Source organism: Lutra lutra, chromosome 4 (genome assembly GCF_902655055.1).
Source record: "Lutra lutra chromosome 4, mLutLut1.2, whole genome shotgun sequence".
Taxonomy (NCBI): domain Eukaryota; kingdom Metazoa; phylum Chordata; class Mammalia; order Carnivora; family Mustelidae; genus Lutra; species Lutra lutra.
The window spans coordinates 146,441,612-146,457,629 of NC_062281.1; the positions used below are offsets into that span (position 1 = coordinate 146,441,612).

The 16,018-nt window shown below is 50.4% G+C and overlaps 1 protein-coding gene across 3 annotated transcripts in view; it reads left to right on the forward strand.

Annotated features, from left to right (window-relative positions):
• Positions 1–16,018, forward strand: part of KANK4 (KN motif and ankyrin repeat domains 4) — an 82,276-nt gene that overhangs the window by 10,924 nt on the left and 55,334 nt on the right. For 2 of the 3 annotated variants that reach the window (XM_047723750.1, XM_047723752.1), the window contains exon 1: positions 2,580–2,858. The exons of the other annotated variant lie outside the window; for it this stretch is intronic. The gene's annotated coding sequence lies outside the window, so the exon portion shown is untranslated. Of the gene's footprint in view, positions 1–2,579; positions 2,859–16,018 lie in introns of those variants that run through there. 3 annotated transcript variants of the gene reach the window in all.

Sequence of the window (16,018 nt, forward strand, 5' to 3'; positions counted from 1 at the left end):
GCTCCCCTATTATGGAAAAATAGGCAGTTTCCTAGCCAGTATCTCTGTGTCTGTGGCTCCTGGTTTTTTTGGGGGGGTGGGTAGGGGCGGGGTAGATGGCTAACTGGTGCGTCTATTTGGTTAGGCCACTTTTCATCCTGTTTCTTGATACACTAATCTGGGAATTCAGAAGCCCTGGCTGCCCCAGGTCAGACCTCGCTTCCTCTGACTCAGCTTTACCCTCAAGATACAGCTTCGTTTCTGAGTCATCAGGCTGAGCTTTCGAGGACAGCAGTCTGGCACTCCCGCTTCATCTTCCCAGGAAAGGTGCTATGTCTCCACACCTCAGTGCCAGTCCTATGCCTAACTTGGCTCACAATGCCCAGAAACCAAGAAACAGATTTTAATGAGTCTGGAGGATGCAGAGGAAAAAGGCACCAGGACCAGGAGTCAGAAGGCTGGGTTCAGTTCCAACTTTACCAATTAGCTGGTGCAACTTTGAGCTAGTCGTGGAAGCCTCCTGAACTGGGGGGTTACTTACACATAAGTAGTAATCCATGCTGGGTCCATCCCATAGGGACATCAGGAGGCCTAAATGAAAGTGTGAATTGCCCCTAAACTCAAAGGCACATCCCCTATTCCATGGGCTAGATCAGGTTCACAAACTCATTTCATTTGGCTTGAACAACACTGACATAGACTTCAAGTGTTTAGCATTTTTAAAATGAGTTATCACCAAAATGGGAGACTTCACTTACATATCCGAGGGACAGCTTCTCTTTAAAAATGAGATGATCTGGGCGCCTGGGTGGCTCAGTGGGTTAAGCCGCTGCCTTCGGCTCAGGTCATGATCTCAGGGTCCTGGGATCGAGTCCCGCATCGGGCTCTCTGCTCGGCAGGGAGCCTGCTTCCCTCTCTCTCTCTGCCTGCCTCTCTGTCTACTTGTGATCTCTGTCAAATAAATAAATAAAATCTTTAAAAAAAAATGAGATGATCTGACCATGTGAACTCCTCGCCCTCATGAAAATAAAGAGAAACCTCACTAAAGTGGATTCAGGATGCTAGAAGGGGAGGCTGTGGCGGGAGCCTGCTAGGAGGAGCCCTACCACTCAGTGTCAATTATAGGAAAAACTGTCAATGACTGACCCCTAACAGAAGAATCTCAGCAGGAAAAAAGCATCAGTTACAGTCCCCCAAAGGGAAAGATGTACATTGCATCTCCTACTAGAGACAGACTGCCCCTGCAACTCAGCCACTGAAAACCCATTATCATGCTGAACTCTTCCTTCTCTCTACCCGATGTTTGTTCAAAACAACCCATCCGAACTTCCTTCTTCTCTGTAAAATAATGTTTCTCTCCTTTGTTGGATTTGCCTATGGTTTTGCTCTGGCTTGCTTGCCCTGGGTTGAAATTCTCTGCTACTCCCAAATACACCCACTTTGGCTGATAGGTCATGGGCAGTTTTATCTCTAAGGGTAATACCCTGACTGGCAACAACCTACTACAGCTGAGTAGCGACAGCCTCTTCACTTGGGCAGGAGCCTGGAGCTGCCTTCAAGCTCACCACAGTTCCCACTACCCCCTGCTACCTGCCAGTATGGAGGCCAAGACTCTGTTGCCCCTTCTTGTTGCTCTAGGGCTATTAATTTGCTCCTAGTGGAGCCCTAGTAGAAGCATATCTTTTTAATAATCATGTTTCTATCAAAATGGGGAAATGAAAGTCCCAGAACTGTCCTTTGCCCCAAATTATCTCCCCCTTCAGGGTCTCCATGTAAAAAAATCCAAGCCCTTTGGTTAAGTTTTCCCTTGTGCCAACTGGCCCTTTGAAAGCAGTGTAAAGTGAGTGAGAGCCGGGGCCTGGAGTCCCACAGGCCCTACATTCAACCCTGCCCATACCCGTTTGTTGTCATCTGTAAAATGGAGTAGGATCAGCTCTTTCCGCCTAGTTTGACTGTGTACGACACACAGCATTTCGTGCACGGGTCATTCAAGATTGATGACTGAAATGTAAATGGTTTGAACTGATAAAAAGCACTGTGGGTGATGGGCGTGTGACGTGAAAGACCGTACTCCCGAGTGGGGCTAAAGCAATGGCTGTGGAGGAAGAAAGCAAAGGGGAAAAGTAATGACTTAAGGGTGATATGAGTTCAGTTACAGCCATCCCCACCCTCGCTCTCCCACCTCTGCAATGAGAAAATCCCGCTAGGGATGTGCAAGACCTCACTGTACCCAGGATGCTGTTACCAAGACTGGGTTCTGATGGCGGCTGGGCAAGCATTACCTTGTGTGAGCTTGTCTCCCCATCTATAAGATGAGGCTAGAAATGGCCCAACAGTTAGTTACTGTGCTTGTGAGGACGAAGTGAGAAATGTACGGGAGAGCACTTTGGAAATCTGCAGAGCGCTATATAGAGTCCGCGTTTCCCGGTCTCTTTACAAAAAGTTTTTCTCCCCAACTCTGTCCAAGGCCTTTTGAGCTTATCAAGGCTAAGACCCTCCCCCTCGGTTTCGCAATGCTGCCCCTTCCTACACACCAAAGCCCGCGCCGCGTCAGGAGTCTTTTTTTTTTTTTTTTCCCTAGCGAAGGCGGGGACTCGGGTGGTGTTGGCAGCCGGCGACGCCGGCCGCGCCTGGCCAGTCCCGCATCGGCCGCGGTGGGTGTGCCCCGCAGGGTGTGCTCCCCGGGCCCAGGCCCAGGCCGCGGGCGAGAGGGAGCCCGAGGGTGTGCGCGCCCCGGGCGACCGGAGTGCGCCAGCCCGGGGGTGCGCGCCCCGGACGGGGACCGTGCACCCGGAGGCTGCGTGCGCCCCGAAGCCGGGGTGTGCGCCGGCCCCAGGCACAGCCGGCCGCCTCCCTCCCGACTTCTGCGGCGCGCCAAGGTAAGGCGCTCTGCGACCCCAGTCCTCACGGCGCATGGAGTGGGGCGTGCCAGCACCTTGCCCCAGGCGACCCGGGTCTTGGTCCAGGCGCTCCGCCACTCTTCTCCGCTCCCGCAGCCCGCCTCGCCCCCTCCCCGCGCCGCGTCCCCGTCTCCCCTTAAGACAGAGGCTGCGGCAGCCTGGGCCGACCAGGCGCCCCTGCCTGGGGTCGGCGACAGCGCGAGGAGGGGGTGGGTTGCGGGGGCTGGGGGGGCTGCGCGGGCTACCCAGGGGCGGGCGCCGCTCCCCTTCCGCCCCGACTCGCTCCCCGAGCCCTGGTGCTGGGGAGGGAGGAGACCCGTGGGGAGGGGGAGGCCGCGTTGTCCTTGCGGCTCCCGTGGTGCAGCCCCCGCCCAGCGCTTCCCAGCGGGGCGCTGCGGTCCGGGATGCAGATGGCGGGACTGGGAGCCCTGCACCGGCTCCCAGAACGAGCTGGAATCGAGCTCTTGGTCTGCAATCTTTAGTAAAAGCTGCCCCCCCACCCCGTGTATACCCTGATATCCCTCGGCTTCTGGCTGAACTTTCCAGAACTCGGGTTGGGCCACGACCTTGGGTGGAGGCACGGCTGCCCTGGGGAGCCGCGTGCGCTGGCAGCCTAGGGCACTTTCCTTGAGCCTGCGTGCCACTTGGTGAGATTCCCACTTTCTCATCTCTCCCTTAAGGTCAAACCTTTGACCCCAAGTACTTTGTCCCTGCAGAGTGACATAGTGACATAGTCTGGGAGTTGGAAAGTTGAGTCTCATGGCCCCTACACGAGGTCTAATAAGCGCTTGCCCTGAGGCTCTGCCAGGGCTATGAGAACTGGCGGTTTCAGTTCTCTAGAGACCTACGGTGCAGGTGGGGAGGGCCAGGAAGAGGCATTTTGCAGGAGAAGGAGGAGGAGATTGCCCCCTTCCTGAGGATGACCCCCTGAAGCCTGGGCAGTCCTATGGAACAAGTAGCATCCAGGGATGGTCAGATGCAGCCAGTGACCAGCTTGAGGACTGGGGAGAAAGCATCTTGAATTAAACACAAAACCTGCCTGGGTAAAACCAAATGTGAGTTCTTTAGAAACTTTCAAGACATGACACAGAAGAACACAGAGCTACACTTAGAATGGCAGCAGAGTGCACTCTCATGTCCCTTTTCAAATCCAGTCCTCCTGCCCATGTCTGAAACTCCAACTCGCTGGACCATAGTGTGAGTTCTGGGAAATGTGAAAGGAAATGAGGGATGGCTCAGGGTCCAAGGATGGCTCAGCTCAGGGGTGGCTCAGGGAACAAATACTTGCTCTCTGCAGGCACCAGAAAAGATAGCGGGGTAGAGAAATGAAAACACGCACTGTCTGGACTCATGGAGTGTGCAGTCCAGTGGCCAAGACCCACATGCATCAAATCACTCAAATAGAGAATTACAGGTAGTGCTGACTTCTTTCCAAAGGGAGGGAGAAGGTACTATGAGAGTCTGTGTTAGGCTTCGTAGTTGTTCTGTTGAAAGGCTGGTAGGAGCCAACCAGTTGAAGAGAGTGGAATGAGCCTTCCGGTCAGAAAGAACAGGACAAGAAAGGACTCTGAGGCAAGCAGCAGAGACCATTAGAAGGACTGAAAGACTGTATCACATGATGACTAGGGGCCCAAATGGCATCCCATCGCCTGGGCCAATCAGTAGATCAGTAGTTTCCTTTCTCAGTCATGATAATGGGCAGTTGGAGTCTCCCCCGCTGGGTGGGGTGGCTCATCTTAAGGCTTTAAAGCTAGAATGAACTCACAGCCTATAGTGTAAAATTCTTTAGGATGGCTTACGCGGCATTTGGTTATCTGGGCCCCACTGACTTTCCAGCCCTGTTTCTCCCAGCCATCTCCCAGCCACCGCAACCTCCTCTCCATGAGCACCCTCCGTGTTTTACTCATGGCTGCATTTCAGGCATTTCCTAGAACACAGGCTGTCTTTGCACATGCTATCCTTTGTCTAAGATACTCTTCCTCCTTGGGCACCCAGTAAATGTACACCCAGCTTTCAACATCAACATGTCAGTTAAAGTTTCCACCACCACCATCAGTGCCATGTTGGAAGGCCTTTCCTGACCAGAGTCCAGTGTTGCCTCTTCTCTGTTTCCAAAGCTCCCTGGATGTGTGTCTGTCCAGGGAGCCTCAACTGCACTGAGCATCACAAAAACATATTTCTTTTTCCTCATGTCCTATGTGTGTCTCAAGTACCCAGCACAGAGGACGAGACATTGAAGGTGCTCGATAAATGCTTATTGGATGAAAACGGTCTAGGTGGGTGTTTCTTAACTTTATTTTTAGGGAGGGGGAAGCATTACATCTATCTTGGAGATTGATAAAACTGTGGATACCGGGGCGCCTGGGTGGCTCAGTCATCAAGCGTCTGCCTTCAGCTCAGGTCCTGATCCCAGGGTACTCAGATCTAGCCCTGCATCTGGCTCCCTGCTCAGGGGGACGGAAGCCTGCTTCTCCCTCTCCCACTCCCCCTGCCTGTGTTCCCTCTCTCACTGTGTCTCTCTCTGTCAACTAATAAATAAAATCTTAAAAAAAAAAAAAAAACAACAACAAAAAAACAGCCCTGTGGATACCATACATTCTTCCAAGTGCATATAATCTAAAATATCTTGTATATAATACCACATGATTTACAGCCCTCCGGTCACCCACTGGCCCCATTTCCAGAACTTTGGACTTTAAGTTTACAGGAAGCAGAGGCCCAGGGAGGTGCGGTAACTGTGTAAGCACCTCCAGCTGGTTAACAGCATGCTGCACCGTCCCCCAAAACTCCCCCCAACACCTCCCAACCCCCAGCTCCTGACTCTGGGGCTCCTTCCAGCTCTCACTACTTCTCCAAGCCAAGTAGCTTCCTTTCATCCCCGGCACCTTGTGAAGGCCACTGTTCATGGCTGGAAGATGGATATTTTGGTTTTGCTTCAGTTCAGTAGCAGCCTAAGGTGTGACAGGGAGAAAAATCTTATTATGGGCAGAGTTGACAATTAGGAAGACGAATGGGCCATCTCCCTGGCCTGTTTGCTGCCCCTTGCCGGCGATGTTATTACATCTGTTTTAGCTGGAGGAGGGTCACGTGCACTTCACAGGTAACTTCTGGGCCCTGCATTGAGTCGTGGGGGCCAGGTATGGCAACACTCTGGATCCGGGGGGCTCTTGGTCTTGTTATAGGCTTCTTCCCTACAGGGCAGGCTCTGGGAATAGATGGAGTGAATGGGCTCCTTGGTTCCCGCCTTTGGAACTCTGGCCTGCCTGCCTCTTGCTTTCTGCCCTCAAACCCCTACTCCAGGTTTTTGGGCCAACCTGTAGGTTCTTATCCGTGGATCAGGCTCTTCATTCAGTAATTCACTCACTCATCCACACGCGCAGTCTCTGCTCTGTACCAGGCACTGTGCGGATGCCAGCTTGTAAGGACAGATCCCAGCATGGGAGGCAGGGATGCAGGATGCCGCTCTGCTGGGGACAAGGCAGAAGTAACTCATTCTAACTCAACCCAAACAAGCCTTCGGAGGGGTGCGGGGGAGGACAGTTAGAACTTCTTCATGCTGACAATGCACTCACTTTTTAAAACTCAGATCTTACGGAAGATCTCTGTCATCTCTGAGGAGGAACGAATTTTCTTAACTGTAAAATGGGCTTGATAGCCATCTTGTCCTGCCTATCTCTGGCAGCTGTGCAGATACAGTGATCGCATCTCAGACGGCAGATCTGCTCACTTCCGAGTGGGAAACGGGACCGGTACATTATGATAATTGGGCGCATGGGTGTCGAGCCCTGGCTAAGGTAATCCTCTCAGTAATCCTCAAGATAGTGACAGTCATAACCCCACATGTACACATGAGGAAAATGGGACTCAGAGCGGTTAAGTGACTTGCCCAGGGCAAGTCAACTAATCAATGAGAAACAGAGATCTGCAGAACTGTCTCTGTGGAAATCACCCAGTCAACCACTTTGTGCTGCTCTTCAGTAGTTGGTGGGACGAGGCGTGGGCTTGGGGGCTAGGGCACACCCGGCTAGGAGCCTAGATGTGCTGCCCACCCGCTGTGTGATTTACAGCTAGATCCCTAACCTCTCTGTGCCTCAGCATGCTAATCTCCCAGACCCAGAGTTTAGACTAAGACACGCCTTCTGTGAGCAGTTTCCAGTCTACACGGGTAATATTTCAGAGTAGGAGTAAAGGAAAGACGAGGGGCCCTCCTGCTAACAATAGGCCTGTCGCAGTTTCCTGGATAAAATAAATGCTGCCCCAGGATTTCAAGGAGATGGTTAATGTGATATGCAGGCAGTTATAGATTGGTGGTGTCTGAGAAGCTGGCTGAACGTTCCTTCTCCAAGGGAAAGAAGCATATTTTCAAAAGGAATGTCTGCCTGTCTCGTCTGGGCCCTGGGGCCTGGGCCCTGCCCCACACGCAGCTTTCTGGGGACACAGGCACTGTGGGAGAACACGTGAATTCCCATCTCCCCTCCCTCCATTATTTTTCCCCCAAAGCAAGTAAAACTTATTGGCTGGACTTACTTATATTTTAAGATGGCTGTGGCTTCCCCCACTCTGTGTGGAAGCATCCTTTGTGGTCTCCTTTGGTATGTATGAATAGTCTGTGGCTCTGACGTCAAGTGACGAGGAGGCACACAAACATGGTGATGGGGAGAGTTGGCTTCATGCAAAGATAAAGGGGAGCCTTTGGTGCCGATTTCCCTCCATGGCGTAGTTTTTGCCCAGAAGCCAGAGATGCCGGCTCTCCGTGAAATCGACTTTGATTTTCCTAGCGGGGTACCAGGCGGCAGCGCTGAGCGTTTCCAGGTGCTGAGCTCCTGGCGGTTCTCACCATCCCACTCCCTTCTGCCTAGCCTGGCACGGCCCTCCCACTCCTGGGGACGGGCTTCAAAGACCAGGAACGTCAACTTGGGTGGTGGCTGAGTACAGCCTAGTGTGGTTGGGGTCTGCATTTATTAGGCACGATACTGAGCGTGTGGGGAAGGAGGGACATTTTAACAGGCATGTTGAAGTTGTTTTTTTTTTTTTTTAAGATTTTATTTATTTGACAGAGATCACAAGCAGACAGAGAGGCAGGCAGAGAGAGAGAGAGGGAAGCAGGCTCCCTGCCGAGCAGAGAGCAGGATGCGGGACTCGATCCCAGGACCCTGAGATCATGACCTGAGCCCGAAGGCAGTGGCTGAGCCACCCAGGCGCCCACATGTTGAAGTTTTGTAAGAGACTGTTTTCAGGTATCATTCGCATGACTTTAAATAAATAAATAAATAGTAAAGGCCGTCCCCTCTCTGCTCCTCAAGGGAAGAGGGAGGAGGGGAAGACAGGGGCCGTGGCTTCACCATGTGCCAGCCCCATGAGCCTGAGCAAATGCCCGGGGTGTACAGAACTTCATTCAGCTCTCTCATCTGTGAAATGCTACTGTTAGTGCTGACTTAAAGCTCTTCTGATACAGGAAACAGAGACTCCCTAAAGCTGATTCGAATGAAGAGGGGGAGGAGTGGTAAAATGCAGCCGTGACAGTTACCAACAGGCCTGAAAGGGTGGAGGCAGGCCTCGAGGCAGGGTGGAGAAGGTTCTGGGTTCGAGACCATCCCACCAGCGCAGCAGGTGCCATGGGCTCAAACACAGCATCTGCCCGAGCCACCCCTCTCAGCCTACTATCCCAGGAACCTCTCCTTTGTCACTCAGTACAGGTGCCGGAGAGGATCCTGGTCATGTGAGCTCAGTTCTCTGGACACAGAGGCTCGCTCTCTAGGCCGTGTTGTGGCTGGTCTCTGGCCATCCTGGCCATGGGTTGCTGCCAGGGCAGGCATCCTCCCCGGGCCAGTCAGATGGGAGAGGAGCGCAGAGGAGGGTCAGGCGTACAGAACGAGACCTTTTGTGGTAGGAAGGGCTGTGTGGGTGGAGATACCTCGAGGAGGACATGAGCTGGAACTCCAGGATATGCCCAGTACAATACTGACTGAATTGTAAGGACCTAACAGAGATTCTTAACTTGGGGTTAACGGCCCCAAGGAACTCTCATGTAGAATTCAGTTTGTGAACATGGTTAGGAGAATAAAATAACATCTTTGTTTAGCATTTTCATTGACTATGAATGTAGACAACAAACCATAGTGTATTTGCAGCATCTGGGAGGTTGTCACCAGTAGAAATCATAAATCTTTTCATATCACATTTTAGCCACTGCAGATAACTTGAACTATGATTTATCCCCATTGCGGCTTTGAAATTACAGCTGTTATTATACTGGTACTAAAGCTTGTTATTTAATGCATTAATAATGTATATTACTGTATTACTATTCATTTTTTAAAAATTTTTGATAATTATATTTCAATGTAATTGGCTTTTTTTGCAGTCAAGCTATGCATTTTATGTATTTGAAAATGTTCTTAAGAAAGGATCCATTGGCTTCATTGGTCCACTAAAGGGGTCCGTGGCACAAAAAGGGTTAAGACCCTCTGACAGGAAGTCAGTAAGCTATAGTTTCCACTTTCCCACCCTCCCCTCACCCTAATCTTTCATATACTCATCTGTCTCTGTCTAATTAGTGCAAGACATTCTTGAGCAGTAGTAAATTTCATTTAATAGTTTGGCAAATTTGCAAGAGCACATAATTTGTAGTTTGGGTAGAAGGTTTTGACGTATATCCAGAGGTTAATTTACAAATTACAGGCGCACACGGGCAACTGGTTAGGTGATTCCTATCGGCCCACAAACCCACCAGCCCATAGGTCGATTGCTTGGTCCATCCATGCAGACCAGTCTGCTGAAACAACACAGAATGGACAATTGTGTTCTTGAGAGGTTCAGGAGCTTGTGTAGTAGCTAAGACTAACTGATGAGCCACTCGAGCAAATGCAAGCTTGAATCCTAGGAAGGAGGAGGAGCACTGGGAGAAGAGGCTTTGAAGTGGGCCCTGAAATGGAGGGAATGCACAGGAAGCAGACAGGAGGAAGGAGGGAGTCAGTGAGGATGTGGGTGGGACTGGCCATATGTCGATTTTGAGGAGGAAGCCTGGAGAGAGGAGAGCCCGCTGGAGCACGTTAGACTAGTGGTTGGTGATTCGCTATGGTTTACTGAATGTTTAACAGGTGCCAGATCCGTGCCAAGCCCTTTCAATACAGCATTGACTCCGTCTTTGCCAACTGACCAATGTGGCGCGACTATTATTATTCCCATTGTATTGGGTGAGTAAAATGAGGCTCTAAGAGGTTAAATACTTGCTGTAGGACACAGGGGGATTAAATGGTTGAGCCAGGAGCTCAGCCCAGATTTGGCTAATTCCAGAACCCAGTGCTCTTAAAAATCATTATACACAACCACAGAGGAGTCTGTTTGGGGAAAAACCTTGGCTGCCATTTTGTTTCAGTAAGAAAGTGCTTACTACCCATCTCTGTCTTCCCCATCCTTCTTGCCAGCCTTTTTCCTATTCTCACACCTCCTCCCTTCCCCCTCTCCATCCACCCTTATTCCTCTCCAGGCACACACGCTACACTAGTGAGGGGGGATAAAAACAGAGAGCAAAAGCTGTAAGGCAAGTGGAACTGTGTTCTCACACCAGCTCTGCCACCTGGCTAAGACCATGCTGAGCCTGTTTCTATCTGTGAAGTGGAGGTAATGATGCCTCCTTCTTAAATTTGCATGCGTTCTTTCTAGTGCTTCAGTGCTGTTTTGGATAGTTCTATCCAGTTGGGTGTCTCCAGCCTCTGTTTACACTGGGTGATGGCGCCTGTGTCCTAGGCTTTTCTAGAAGGGCTTCCCTGAACCCCTCACACCTGGCCTGTGGGCAGCAAGCGTCAGTCCTCGTAGGGTCACCTCTGCCTCTGGGGAGAATTCATGAGCATTACTTGTGAGGCTGTCCCCTCTGGCTTTAAGCTCACTCTCCCCATCCCAGGGCTCAGTGCAGTATCTGTCTTGGAGTCTGGTTCAGGAGACCCTTGTTCAAAGCAAATGAACGGTGCCCTTCGATTCCCTTTGCAGGACCCTGCTTGGCCCCTGTTCTAGGTCCCATCACCTAGAACTTATCTCTACGAAACCTCACTGGTTGCCCAGACCACCCCTCTCGTCTTATAGACGTGGACCAGCAAGGGCAGGTATTAAGCTCTCGTGGCCCAGGGAGTGAGCTGGGGTGGGAATCTAGGCCTCTTGCACTCGCTTACCTCCCGGCTCTAACACTAACACAGAACGTGTTTCTCTGCCCCACTGTTAAGCTGATATTTTCGGGTGAGGGGACATGTGTGGAGCCCGTCCGTCGAGCAGCTGGTATTACGGTCTCGTGCAGTTGCTTACTTGCCCCACTCCTGTAGCCTGCCTCAGGGCTGGCCTTCTCTGACTAGTCTTCTCTCGCATTCTACCCCCAAGTCCTCGGCTTTGCCAGCTGCTGAATGGAGCACTGTGTCAGCCAGGGCTGTGGGTGGCCGCCTTCGGGGGATGGCTGCTGGTGCCAAAAGACTCCTTCCCTGAGAAGCCTGCCCACGGGCAGGACTGAGGCCCGAAATTCCTGGCATTCGAGTCATTCCTTTGGATGACTTTGTCTTCTCTAGAGAGCTGTCATTAAAACGCTAACACGTTGCCCGAAGGGGAGCCTGGTAGCTCACCACCGTGGCCCAGTGTGGAAGAGGGCAATGCCCAGGGCTTTGGGGAAGTCACACCACCTCCCTGTCCCTCCATTTCTCATCTGTGAAATGGGGATAATGAGAGCTTGCATTATAGGGTTCCCCCAAGGGGGAAAGGAGATAATGCACATACAGTGCTGGGCATATAATAAATATTCAATGAAATTAGCTTTTTTCTTTCTTTCTAAGGCAGTAGATCATTTGGTCAGTTCTCTCGCTGAAGTCCTGGTTCTTATTAGTTTTTATGTGTTTCTTTTTTATTTTTTATTTTTAAGTATTTTGTTTATTTAAGTACTGTGGTCTCCTTTGAAGATTTTTTTCTTCTTTCTAATTATAAAATGGTTTTGAACTTTATTTTCTTGTCTGTAAACTAGGGCAAAAGATCCTGTCTTACTAGTTCATGGAGAACTTACTGAGGTGAAGTACCTGGGGAAGCTGGGCCTGCCAGGGGGGTCAGTGAGAGCCTGGAATTCTGAGTTATCCCAGAGGTGGGGACTGAAAGCACCTGGGGGTTGGGACAAGGTTCTGGGTGGGTCACTGGGGAGAAAATGGAAGACAAAGAGGGAGAAGGAGGGGGAAGGAAGCAGGGGGGACCTTGCTCCTCCATCCCAGCTCTTTGAACGTGGAGTCTGGGTCAGAGGGGACCTGGGAATATTGTGCCTGCTCTGGAGGAGGATGGATCCCGCCATCTTTCTCCAGATCTCTGGACTTCTAGGTCTGTTCTCAGAGGTTCTGAATCCCCTGGAGGGATGGCATCTTTGGCTTCCCACCCTGGCTTGACTTTGGTGGAGTGGTGGTGAAGAGACCGGTTTTCCCTACCCCACCGATCTCCCAGTGGGTGTCAGTGGGTGCGGTAAACTTCTCCTTTGAGAGGGCAGTTAGGCTTTTGAGAACATCAACCCAGGCCAGATTCTCTGCACAGTTTCCCCTGAGACAAAGATGGTTCTCTGCAGCCTGGGTCTGGGAGAGTGTCTAGGCGCAAGAGCATCCTGGCCCAACCTCCTGGTCTGTGAATGAGGAAGGGTCCGGTGGAGGGGCAGTGTCAGAGGATTTTTCTAGCAATCCCCAACAGAGAGCCTCACTTCCAGAGTTCTCTGCGAGAGAGTCCTCCCTTCTTCATTGTCTGTCCTGGGCAGTGAGAGCTGGGGTCGGCCCTTCTTCTCGAACCAGCCTGCTGTGAGCTTCTCCAGCGTGCCTTCCTGCCGTCCTCTGGGGAAGGCTTGTCCCCACCGCCATCCACCATAACTGAAGTTCTCCTTCCAAAGCGGGGTCTAACTGTTGCTGAAGATCACTCTCCTTAGGGCCGGAGACCAGGAGCAAAGAGCAGAGGTGAATACTGGTTCCTGGGACCTTGAAACCAAGCAGCAACCTGCCACTGTGGTGGGGAGGGAGGGAATACAGCTGGAGCCTTCCTGTGCATCTGCTTTTGGGCTACAAAGGAGCCAGCATCCATTTCAGCTCAGAAGTGGGGCCTGGAACCATGTAGTTCATTATACCTCACATTTGTTGATTGCCTGTGGGCTGTTACTATCCCTTCTTTTCTCCTTCCCTCTCCCCTCCCTCCCTCCCTCCCTCCGTCATTTCTTCCTGCCATCTAGTAGATAACTGACTGCCCACTTACCCTGGGCCAGGGACTCTGCTAGGCAGGGAGGTTACAGCACAAGAGAGGAAACAAAGAATCAGATAGCCCGTTACACAGTCTGATGAGCACGTCTGACGGATGTTCTTACGGGGCGCTCTGGGAGCGCAGAAGTGTGGCGAGAGAGACCAGTCCTGACTGGCGTGTGGAGAAGAGACTATGCCTGCAGGTAACACTGTCTTAACGGATTGAGTAGAAGTTACCAGAAGGAGAAGAAAGGAGGAGGGTGCTAGACAGCAGGAGCAGAGGGAGGTGTAGAAGGTGGTGTAGGAGATGGGCAGAGCGACAGTGTATACAGAAAGCTCAGGGTGATCACTTACTCACTGTGTTTTGGTTTTCCCTCCTGTAAAATGAGGGTAATAGTACCAAAGTCATAACTCACTCTGTGTGTGTGTGTGTGTCTCTCTCTCACACACACGCACACGCACACACATGCACACACACACACGGACACACACACCCTTCCTTTTTACCAATTTATGACCTAGCAGGCAGACTTAAACACGCAGAAATAAAGGAAATGAGAGGCAGAATGTGAGGAATGCCAAAATCAGTGGAAATGCAATGGAGGCAAAGTAGCATTTGGAAGAAAGCCTTGAAGGATGAACAGTATTAGCTGAGATTAGTATTTAGGATTAGGAAGAGTTGGTACAATTTAAGCAGATCCGTGAAGGATAGGACAGACTCTGGCAGAAGAGACAGAAAACGGCATCTAAAAGGTTGATACAGTGTGAGCCCAGACACAGAGGTGCTTAGGCACAGGGTGAGGTTGTGAGGGGCAGGAGAGCTGGGGACCAGCCTGGAAGGGTGGGCTGAGGTCACATCAGGGCCTACCTAACTGGTGGGCTGGCGGGCAGCACCGGGTTTGCATGTGGGTTTTATTTATCCACAGTATTTAAAAAAAGAAAGAAGATTTAAGTCAACATTTTAAAAATCAGATTTTACATAAATCCACATTCCTGCTTCTTTGGAAAAAGTCCGGTCTGGCAACACCAGCCCCGCATTGAGTGAGCGGTGACATTCAGGAGATCACGGCTGTGCAGAGCTGCGGGCTGACACCCACTGGCCAACCAGCTTGCCCAGTCTCGCCACCACACAGCTCACTCTCAAGTTCATACAGTGTGTTCAGAAAGCTCCTGCTGAAGCACTAATTCATGACAAGGGAAAAGAAAGAAAATTCTACACCATTAACATTGTAATTCCTTCATCAGATGAGGGAATGAATTTTACTACCCGGGAACATTTTAATTATGAGGTAGCGGTTAGATGGGGGCAACGAGATGCTTGATGTGTGATGGCTCGGGAGGGGAAACTGTCAGAAATGAAGCATGGGGGGTGCCTGGGTGGCTCAGTGGATTAAAGCCTCTGCCTTCCGCTCAGGTCATGATCTCAGGATCCTGGGATTGAGCTCCCTCATTGGGCTCTCTACTCAGCAGGGAGCCTGCTTCCCCCTCTCTCTCTGTCTACTTGTGATCTCTGTCTGTCAAATAAATAAACAAAATCTTAAAAAAAAAAAAATAAGTGAAGCATGGGAGCAGACACCCGAAAAGAGAGAGATGTTGGGGCCCTGCAGTGAGTCATTCTGACCACTTGATTCAACCACAGCATCTGGAGTCTTTGCTGGAAGGACCAACACACCTGTCCTTGGCAAATATTTATTGCACTGTAGATGCTACTACCTTACTTTATTAACCTTTTAAGCTTAAAAAATTGGACTCTTGGGTGGGAGGTTGGGGGCACCAGGTGGTGGGTATTGTAGAGGGCACGGATTGCATGGAGCACTGGGTGTGGTGCAAAAATAATGAATACTGTTACGCTGAAAAAATAAAAAATTAAAAAAAAAATTGGACTCTTGAAGGACAAGGTGAAAGGAGTGTGTTTTTTTTTAATTGATAAAGAAACTCAGGGAAAAGAGAACTTTTTCTTTTCCCATTTTTTTTTTTAAGAGATTTTACTATTTATTTGACAGACAGAGATCACAAGTAGGCAGAGAGGCAGAGAGTGAGAGAGGTGAGGGGGAGAAGTAGGCTCCCTGCTGAGCAGAGAGCCTGATGCGGTACTCGAGCCCAGGACCCTGGGATTAGGACCTGAGCCGAAGACAGAGGTTTAACCCACTGAGCCACCCAGGCGCCCCACTTCTCCCATTCTTAAAATAATTTTTACTGTGTGTGTTGGGGGGGGTAGTCTTTGCAATTTGAAAGGTTCAATAAACCCTACTGGGAAATTTTTTATTAAAAATTATTTTAAAAATCATGCCAGTGAGTGGCAAACATTTACAATAATATAGAAATATATGATGGAGAAAACTGAACTGTTAAGAATTGGTGATTAAGGGGGTGCCTGGCTGGGTCATTCAGTAGAGTATCTGACTCTTGATCTCAGGGTTGTGAGTTCAAGCCACACTTTGGGGATAGAGCCTATTAAAAAAAAAAAAAAAAGGATGAGGTGCCTGGGTGGCTCAGTGGGTTAAGCATCTGTCTTCAGCTCAAGTTATAACCTAGGGTGCTGGGATCAAGCCCCACATCCAGCTCCCTGCTCAGTGGGGAGCCTGCTTCTCCCTCTCCCTCTGCCTGCTGCTGCTCCCCCTGCTTGTGCTCTCTCTCTCTCAAATCAATAAATAAAATCTTAAAAAAGAAAAAAAAGAATTGGTGGTTAGGGTATGTGAGATCATTTAGAGAGTATTATTTTAGACGTGGCACTGTATGTTTATGAGCTGTAACTATATCCTTATATAGATCTAGGTATCTGTCTATCCGTCTATCTGGATAGACATTTTTTTCGTAAAAATGAGGGTTTACATTCTATTCTGCTGTTTTTCTCCTAATGCTCTGTCTTGAGTATTGAAAGTCCTTATACCACCTCTATGCCTGCGTAAA